Source organism: Chlorocebus sabaeus, chromosome 12 (assembly GCF_047675955.1).
Source record: "Chlorocebus sabaeus isolate Y175 chromosome 12, mChlSab1.0.hap1, whole genome shotgun sequence".
Classification (NCBI taxonomy): Eukaryota; Metazoa; Chordata; class Mammalia; order Primates; family Cercopithecidae; genus Chlorocebus; species Chlorocebus sabaeus.
In genome coordinates, this window is record NC_132915.1 from 96,075,987 (window position 1) to 96,086,548 (window position 10,562).

Here is a 10,562-nt window from a genome sequence, read left to right on the forward strand (position 1 = left end):
ACTAAAAGAACCCTTGCCGAGTTTTGACTTTCTGTGCTTGGCAGTAAAAGTGTGTGTGTGTGTGTATTTCATATATATATGTGTATGTGTATATATATGTGTGGGTTGTACATATAGAGAGGGAGAAATATATATTTGTGTGTATATATATATAATTATATATTTACAATGGTAATGTGTGTATATATAAATATATATTGTATATTTACAATGGTAATGTGTATATATATAAATATATGTGTGTGTGTAGATATATATATAATACATACCCCATAGCCTGTCCTTAATCAGTTCTAAACTTAGTCGGAAAAACACACACCTAAGCAGAGAATTTCAAAATAATATGATGAATATTTTGATAGAGGGATGTGTTGCTATGGAACACGCTGCTAAGACACAAAACCTCCTAGATGGGGCAATGAATGAATCAAGTTTTGCACCTATAGACACCCCCTCTGATATCCCCTCAAACGTTTATTGTTATATGCATTTGCTTCCTCCAGGACCCCTATTTCATAAGGGTTAGTCCTAGAGCCTAGCAAGTTCCTACTGCAGCTGGCGCACATATGCCATTCAAGAAACAGCGGCGGAGTGAAGGACGGGTTAAGACCATTTGTCAGCCTGTGCTCAGTCATACAACATGCACTGGTTTGCAAATTATATTTTTGTTGAAAACAACTGCAGGATCACAAATTATCTTTCCAGAGAAAGCAAACCTCAAAAGCTTCTTTACCCCTAGTAAAGCACGTTATAAGAAGCTCCCCTTATATAAAAGAAAACCTCATTCGTTATCAATGGCATAAAAACCTAATAAGCCTTCACCTCTGATGACATCTCTTCCATCCCCAGGAGTAGATAAAGGAGGTTCCGGAAACCCTGGTAGTTGTGAAGTTGGCTCCCAGCTTTGACAGTCTTGAACCCTGCGGGCACGGAGGTCACACAGCAGAAGAACAACAGAGGCAAACATCATCAGGCTTCAAGTATGTTTGAACCACAGAAGACAAATAGGCTGCAGCCAACTGAAAACACCAGAGATTCATGGTGGCTACCTGAGGGGTTGTGCTCTTAAAAATAATAATAAATAAAAATTAAAAAATTAAAAAAGGAAGGGGTCAAGAATCCATCAGGTCTGACTGAGACGTGTATCAGTGACTAACACCCCGTATGGCAAAAGTACTCCGGTGCGCTTTGGGTACTCACAGCTTCAGCCGTATTTAAAGGCGTGTGCTTCCCTAAGACTAAGCCCCGGGAATACCCCCAGCAACACTGCCAGGAGAAACGTCTCCCATGGATTTGGCTAGAAATACAGTTGTCTTTAACAAATGAACACTGAATAAATCCTGACTTATTAGAGCCTGCGAGAAGGACATTCTCAATGATAACGGTTATCACTACAATCTCCAAACATCTGCGATCCTGCAGGGAGGAACTGTGACAGCGCAGGCCACATGTCCAGAATGCTTCCCAGACTGCCTGTTACAGAATAAAAGAAATAAACCCTCCCCAAGAATGTCTTCACACACATTTAGCCAGTTGTTCCTTTGTGTGCATCTCTGGGCTAAAATGGCCATTCTTCCCCACAGCCTGAAGTCATATGCTAAAATAAATGAGACTCACATGAAGCCAGAAATGTCCAGATGCCAAGGAAAACAACACAAATAAAATGGGCTGGAGAGTGTGGCCAGGAGGATGGTAGTTCCCAGGAAGCAATTACTTCATCTCTGCCCATGAAGCGGGCAGTTGTCACTGTCCCCCAGGCCCACACCAGACACTAGAAGTAGGTTCTAACCAAACTACCTCCAACAATCAACGTAAATACACCACACAATTGGCTTCTGAAAGGACACCTTGCAACCAACAAGAAACTGTTAGCACAACTTTGACAAACTGTGCAACTAAAAACCTTGGAAAAGGATAAACACTGCCACATTTTGACTCAAATACTGTTACGTGGTAGCACTGCAATAATTCACTGAAACAGAAGAATGAATGAGGAATACGTTTATATAGGAATCAGAGGAAGCATGACTAATCATGTAAAGAAATAGGTCAAGAAACTGTTAGGTTCAAATGCTACCGTGAGACGCTGTCAGGGCCTTAGGCAAATTCACTTCTCTTGGTCCTGTTTCTAGGTTCATCAAAACCCAGCTTTGGACTAGGGAATCTGTTGCTTCCCAAAGCCTTCCTTCTGTGATTCCAGCCCAGATTTTAGGACTGCTCTCCCACTTGGTATATGAAAGCACTTTCGATGTAGAATAGCAAGAGTACATTTCTGTGTTGAATGTGGTTTGGGACCTACTCTATGAGGCAGAATATCATCATGTAACTTTAAGCATGATGCCAAGGCACACTCTAGATAAGGATAACACATAAGATGTGGCCATACACCTGTGCGTGCCTGGCAGGGAGATGGGGAAGTCTCATTTAATGATGCCAGGGTGCCTGTTGCACCTGAACATCCTCAGTCCACCTCAAGTTCACAACGTCCTTCTGTTGTCAAACCACAGGTATCACATACTTTTCCGTACTTTCCACCCAAGATTAAAATATGCAGAGCACCGTGATAAAGATGCCTCCATTCCCAGCATGTGGGATCTCATTCTGTAGAATTACATACTTTCGGTGCAAAATGGTGACCAGGTTGCAGCAGCAAGCAAGACTGGGCTCCGTGGGAACAGCAGGCCCTGCAGGAGCCACCACACCTGTCGCCAGAGTCTGATGCAGCTGCAGAGAAGCTGTGGCTGAGGCCATTCACTTTGTGAGAGAACCGCACAGGAGGGAAAAGGTAGGGAAGGTCGGGAAGAGGACAATGTCTTGCTTCTGAGACCAAGCCAAGCCATCGCATCCCCTGTGACTTGCATGTATACACCCAGATGGCCTGAAATAACTGAAGAATCACAAAAGAAGTGCAAATGCCCTGTCCCACCTTAACTGATGACATTCTACCACAAAAGAAGTGAAAATGACTGGTTCTTGCCTTAAGCGATTATATTATCTTGTGAAATTCCTTTTCCTGGCTCATCCTGGCTCAAAAAGCTCCCCCGCTGAGCACCTTGTGACCCCCCCACTCCTGCCCACCAGAGAACAACCCCCCTTTGGCTGTAATTTTCCTTTACCTACCCAAATCCTATAAAACTGCCCCACCCTTATCTCCCTTCCCTGACTCTCTTTTTCGGCTTTATTGTTCACACAAAGCCTGTTTGGTGGTCTCCTCACACGGACGTGCATGACAGGCAGGTGCAGAGCCAGGGAAGGACCAGTGATGAGAACAGAAAGGAATGCGTCTCCCTGTGCACACACTCGGATTTTATGACAATGTGTGCAGAGGGCTGAACTGGATGCCTGAGAACATTCCTAAAAGTTCTTTTGCAGATTTTCTAAATATTGGTGTAAAATCTGAACTCAGACAAAATTTTTTTAAATCACTTCAATCAACATCTTTGTCTAGTGCTCAGCATCATGTCTACATGATCATCTAGAAAACCAACTTCTGTTCTAAGGCTCACATCCTCCTATAAAGTCCCAGGGATTTTACAAGCGAATGCACCTCTCATTCGCATCAAGAACACACACAACTACCATCCAAGAAATGCTTAATTTGCTTATATAATTTTTTAAACACCCAGATTTGAAATACAATAGAGAAGATAACTTGTTGATAGCTCTGCTTTACAACTGCGAACTGCGGGTGCAGAAAATAACCTGCCATGATTTCTAACCAGTCAACAACCTGTCTTCCATGGCTGCAGTAGGAGCAATCTTTCTGAGCTCAGGATGAAAAAGAACCCAGCTGCTTAGGGGACAGACAATCATCAGTTCTCAGCGGGCTTCCCGGGTCCCAAATCCCCATGTGATCCGTGGAAGTTAAAAGCTATCCATGACCAAGCATCTGAACACTTATCCCACTTCACCATCTGATTCTCCTGCCATGCAAATTTAAAATTAATAAGCCTGCTATTAGAGAACAGAGTTGGTGCTGCATCTGTCTTCCTAAAATTATGGATAATTACCAGCCCACAATGGCTTCTAATCAGATTTGAGTAGTCCCTTAGACAGGAAGCTAAAGTGCCTCAGCCCTAAACTGAGAAGAAAACAGAAACTGGAATGCTCTAGGTTTGATTTTTTCCCCCTTGTTCTAAAGTTGCTGTTCCCGAATCTCCTTCTAATGTCTTGTTTATAAAATGTATGAGAAACAGGGAAATTTAAAGACATGATAGAAATGGCCACTTTTTCTAAGTACAAACTTTGTGAACATTATTTTCAGCTGCTGGGCTTTTTCTCCACATACTGTGAGCCTGGAGGACATTTTCTCCCTTGTAGTTACACATTCAGAGTCAGGGAAAGTGGCTTTAGCAGTAAAGAGGGGAGTGCAGTGAGAAGTGACCGGACACTGAGAAGGGCAGACAGGGACTCTATCTCGGTGGCCTGCAGCATCCTGGGCCTTGGCCTTTATTTTTCTATCTGTACAAGGGAGCTAAAGGCCCATGATTCTAGGCCACGACAGCTCTTCATGCACACATACGCAAACATCACTGTGAAAAGCTGTGACACTTGGCTGATTTTCTGAAGAAATTATCTTGTATCATTTCTACTCAAGTACTCCACCTCCTTCCAGACAAGTATCTGAGGATGATGGGCTATCCCACAGCCATGTGTGTAAACTCCTCTGCTTATGATCCCTGTTCACATAGCATTTTCCAAAAGCATTTGGTGTGAAGGGACAGAAGAAAGAAGAATAAGGTTCTTTCAGCCCATTCATTCATTCATTCAACAAATATTGACTATCTATGTGCCAGGCACTGGTGATATAACAGGGAACATATATTTTTGTAGGTAGAGACAGACAACCAAAAAGTATGTTAAAGAGTGATCAATACTGTAGAGGAAAATACACCAGGAAACAGGAAAGAAGAATACCCCTAGCCACCCTACAATCGGGTGATGCTAGCGTTACAAAATGGAAACAGCGGCCAGGCGCGGTGGCTCACACCTGTATTCTCAGCTCTTTGGGAGACTGAGACAGGCAGACCATCTGAGTTCAGGAGTTCAAGATTAGCCTGACCAACACGGAGAAACCCTGTCTCTACTAAAAACATAAAAATTAGCTGGACGTGGTGGCACACGCCTGTAATCCCAGTTACTCAGGAAGCTAAGGCACAAGAATCACTTGAACCTGGGAGGCAGAGGTTGGAGTGAGCCGAGATCAAGCCACTGCACTCCAGCCTGGGTGACAGAGGAAGGATCTGTCTCAAAAAAAATAAATAAATAAAAATAAAATGTAAACAGAGAATAAGATACCAAAAGAAAGAACATGAACGATTAATTGTAACGAAAGCCTTTGTAAGCTGATACTTTCCTTTCTGGATCCTTGTCCCTTACAAATGGAAAAAAAGGGCAGGCAGGGGGTAGCATCAAAATGATGTTTTAAGATGGCTTCGGGTTTCAGATGTCTGACAGCCATACTCATGTACTTCAAGGAAAAAGTTCTAGCTCTGGAGGCCGTCTGGGCAATGGTTTAATGTCTTTTTTCTTTGTTCCAGAGAGTTTTAAAATACAGGAAAACGTGTGTGTTTATTTGGCTGCTCTGTGCCCGCACACGTGCAAACTGTGCTAACAGGTTTTTCCACATTTTGCTGAATTTGCCAGCTTGCCATAAACAGGCTTCCATGTCTTAATTGTCTATAAAGAGCACAGACACACAAAAATGCAAATCAAGACTAGGACAGACATGTCCTTTGTTCTTTGAATAAATACTGCCAATGCCCAAAATACTTTCTCCATCACACTATCTGTATGGAATTCAAGTTCCTTCCAATACCATGAGTAACGTCAGTGATAGACTATGTTTAGCCATAATGACCCATTAGCATTCTTTTTCCTCTAAAATGTTGAGATAATAACATTGAGTGTGCACTCACGAGGTGCCAGGCTCTGAGTTTGATCTCGTTTGGTTCTCGTTGAAATCCTGTAAGATCAGTACCATATTTTCTCATTTTTCATAGATGAGGAAACTAAGGCAGAGAAAGGCTAAGTAAGTTGTCCATGGTCACAGGTATTTAGGAACTCTTCTCCAAACTTTCCAAAGTTAACTACTGCCACTATTACACATGGGTTTTTGTTTGCTTTTGTTTTTTTGAGACAAGGTCTTGCTCTGACCAGGCTGGAGTGCAGTGGCGTGATGTTGGTTCACTGCAGCCTCGACTTCCCGGGCTCAAGTGATTCTCGCACCTCAGCCTCTCCAGTAGCTGGGATTACAGGCATGAGCCACCACACCTGACTAATTTTTTAATTTTTATTTTTTGTAGGGATGGGCTTTCACCATGTGGCCCTGACTTGTTCCAAACTCTGGGCTCAAGAGATTCTCCCAGGTCGGCCTCCCAAAGTGCTGGGATTACAGGTGTAAGCCAGTGTGCACAGCCCTACAAATGTGACTTATACAAAGTCAGAGCAGTGAGCAGGAAGAGAACAGAGACTTCAGCGAGTCTCCTGGATGTGGCAACGCCATATCCCTCCTCCATACCGTAATGTGTCTACACCCACCAAGCTCCTACACGTTGAAGGCAGGCCAGCTCAGAGACGAAACAGCAGTCAAGAAAGAGAAGATGCAGACATGCGTCTTGATTTCAGCTCGAGAGTGCCTCTCTGCCCTGCAGCTGCACAGGCAGAAACCAGGGGCCGTGAGTCTGAGGCAGTGTGTTTGGTTCCTGGCTAGTAATTTTTTGGGAGACCATCCCATACAATTAGTGTTACACTTCTCAAAAAGGAAGTGTGAGTTTTATAGAAAAATCGATTCCATTTGGGAAAAAGGCCTAATAAAACCACAAAAGGATAACACATTCATACAACAAATTCAATTCATCTGTCACAAACTGAAATCCCAAAACCCTCTGGGCACACAGCTGCTTTTCTGAGCTGAAATTCAACTCCAGTTGAGAAACAGGTCAACTTTTCTAAAAAGATTTCTTTTTCACATGCCTTCAATAAAAGTTCCTTTCCCTCACTTGCCATTTTCCAGATTTAATGACTCTGTTGGCCTTTCTCTCATTTAAGCCGTGAACACTGACTGCATGTCTAATACGGCCAGGATTCCAAGGGAGGCACCCTAGGGAACACAGATGACCGCAGCACAGCGACAACCTCAAGGAGCACGCACGGGGAAGGCAAGATGATACAATCGAAGACTTCACACAGAAAAGAACTTGGCATCCATACCCCGTCCCATTTCTAGAAAACGACGATGCTGACTTAGGAATATTTACCGAACAGCCTGCAGTGTGGAGGCAGGCACGAGGGGGCTCCATGTGGGGAAGAGCACCTTCAGAAGGGGGCATGCAAGCAACATGGAGGCAGGAGACACCCCCACGCACAAGGGCCAGCCTGGGAGCCTGCAGAAATGCCCATGCATCTGGGAAGAGGGAGAGAGGACAAGATACTTAAATGCTCCAAAACGAATAGAAGCCTCCCAAGAACCTCCCCCAAAATGGGACAGGGATTTACAAAAGACCACACCGAGCATGCGCAGTTACCTGAACATAGCGCCACCAGAGCGAGCTATCAAGGAAGAAACAGGGTCCCTAGAAGCCTGAGCCTCTACTCCCAGCTCTGCGACTCATTCACCCTATGACCTTGGTGAAGGCTCTTAGCTTCTGTGAGCCACAAGAGAATCATGGGAAAACAGAAGATATGAAAGAGCTCTACCTTTTTCACAGAACTGCTGAGGGAAAAAAATCAGATAACGGATTTTAAAATTCTCTGTGAATTACAAAGCAAAATGCAAACGTATGAAATCATTCTTAGCATTAATAACAGCACTGTAAAATTAAGAGCAGTGTTAAGACCACAGCATTTTCCATCCCCCGACTCCCGAGAGAAATAGTGAGTCCAGCCAATGTATTTGGGCAACCCCAGTATCTAGGCTTTGAGAGTCTCAAACAGCTCATGAACTCTGACAGTATCACTCCAGCCCAGTGCTCATTAAGTTCTCCAAGACAGCCAACTGACCTAAAATACTACAGCTTTTTCAGCTGGGCTTGAAGCCCTCCAAGCTCATAGCACAGCTAAACAATGAAGAAGAGGTTTTCTGCCACTAGACTCAAAAGCTGGCTTTCGTAGATTCCCATAGACAGAACATTCAAGGCCAGGCATGGCGGCGCATGCCTGTAATCCCAGCAATTTGGGAAGCCGAGGCAGGAAGATCACCTGAGGTCAGAAGTTCAAGAACAGCCTGGCCAATATGACAAAGCCCCATCTGTACTAAAACTACAAAAATTAGCCGGGCATGCTGGTGGGCACCTGTAATTCCAGCTACACAGGAGGCTGAGGCAGGAAAATCCCTTGAATTCAGGAGGTCGAGGTTGAAGTGAGCTGAGATCACGCCACTGCACTCCAGCCTGGGTGACAAGAGCGAAAGTCCATCTCAAAGAAAAAAAATAAAAGAAAGAGCATTCTTTTTTGCTGATGTTAAATTTCCTGTGCTTAACACAGAGAAATCATACAACACTGAAATCCTGAAAAACATATCATAAAAAGCATTTAGTGACTGAAAAGACATTCAATATAACCTGTAACAGTGAGTTCCCCTCCTCTTTCCAGCCAGCTCCACTAACGCTGTGACCCTTAACAATACTTTCACTAACACAGAGGAAAATGAATAGGACCACTTACCCCTCTCAGCTGACAGCTAAACCACTGTTTCTCCCTGGGCTCACTAAAGATGACCTTTACCCAAAACCAGGCTGCAACGACCCTGTAGATGTTGACTAACAATTTCAAAATTCCCATATTCTTTGTCCACTCCTAAGGAAGATGAACTGAAGCCAGCTGTCTCCAAGTCAGAACTAACAGAGGCCTTAAACATCAGATGGCCCATTCCCTTCTTTGACAACCGGGGGATCTAAAGCTGAGCTTATGGAAGAAAACAGCCTGTTTAGTAACAAAGTGAAAACCAAACCCTAGTCACCCAACCTCTGGTCCAGAACTCCTGCGACAACCCAGCACCCATACAGGATGAGTCTCCCTAACCAGAAACTCCAAAATCCACAACTTTTGAGTGCCGACGTGACGCTCAATGAAATGTTCATTGGAACAGCTCAGACTCTGGATTTTTCAATTCAGGAGGCTGAACCAGCAAGTATAATACAAATACTCAAAAATCCAAAAATGTAAAGAAATCTGAGACACTTCTGGTTCCAAGCAGTTTGGATGAGGGATATTCAACCTGCATTTTTTTTTTTTCCTCTAATGAAGGAAATTAAAAACGAGGCCCAAGCAAAGTCATTCAATCCATACTAAAGTCATTCAATAGTTTAATTAGTACCCATTTAAAGTTAAGTGCTACCCGCAGATATTTAAAAGGATGAATACATACAGGCCTATAATTCCAGAACTTTGGAAGGCCGAGGTGGGAGGATCACCTGATGTCAGGAGTCCAAGACCAGCCCGGCCAGCATGGTGAAACTCCATTTCTAGTATAAATGCAAAAATTAGCCAGACGTGGTGGCGCACACCTGTTATCCCAGCTACTCGGGAGGCTGAGGCATGAGAATCGCTTGAACCTGGGGGAAGCACGTTGCAGTGAGCCGAGATCACACCACTGTACTCCAGCCTGGACCACAGAGCAAGACTCTGTCTCAAAAAAAAAAAAAAAAAAGAAAAGAAAATTTAAATTGTGTTTTCACATGGAGCCCATGTTCCCAGAACACAAACCCTGCTCTGTGCTCCAAGGGCACACAGGGTGCCCCTTTATCTTAATGCTCACCATATTCCATGGCAGCCATTGGCACGTGTCTGTCCATCGTACTAGACTTCCTGTGCATGAGGCAGGGATCATATATTATTACCTTTCTGTCCCCAGTGTCTGGCCTAGAAGACACTCAGTAAATGATTCCTGAACTAAGTCAGTTACTAAGATATGTTAAACTTGTATTAACAAAATTGATTGAATAAGTTTGCCAATGCAGCGTTCATACCACACAGCTGAAATCTCAACCTGCGGATTTATCTTGTGTTCTGCTAGATGATCACCTATTAACATTCAGGAGGCACCTAGTATGTGCTAGGCATTACTAATTGATGGGGACCTAGCAGTGACAAAACAACATTTCTTGTTCAAAGAGAAGTTCTAGTATAAAGAGGAATAGAAGGAACAGGCTAGATTGATGACAGAGCTAAGAAAAGGACAGGCTGCCATGGGAAGCACCTGGTCTTGTCTGGATGGTACACAGTTAACAAAGTCTGAGTGCTTCGTATAGCATAAGATCATCTCCTCCAAAGAAGCGAATGAAGCTCTGATTCCCCAGTACCAGAAGTCACCATAAAGGTGTGCACAGTCACATGCTTAGTGTAGGAAGTGAAACCAAACGAACAAACAAAGCTCCAACTTCCAGAGGCAATGGTCCAATTATGAAATCCTCTGGCTACGTTCAATTGAAATTCAAGGTATTCAAGAGGCCAATATTTAAGGCATAAATTAACCCAACCCCTTAAAACTAAAGTAGTCAAGGGGTAAAGGTATAGTACCTTTTACAAATTTATTAGCTCTTAATATTTACATTTAAATATGA

The 10,562-nt window shown here is 43.6% G+C and overlaps 1 pseudogene; it reads right to left on the reverse strand.

The window, feature by feature from the left end:
* Positions 1 to 9,794, reverse strand: part of LOC119623687 (SH3 domain and tetratricopeptide repeat-containing protein 1-like) — a 30,474-nt pseudogene extending 20,680 nt beyond the window's left edge.
* Between the last annotated feature and the right edge of the window lie 768 nt (positions 9,795 to 10,562).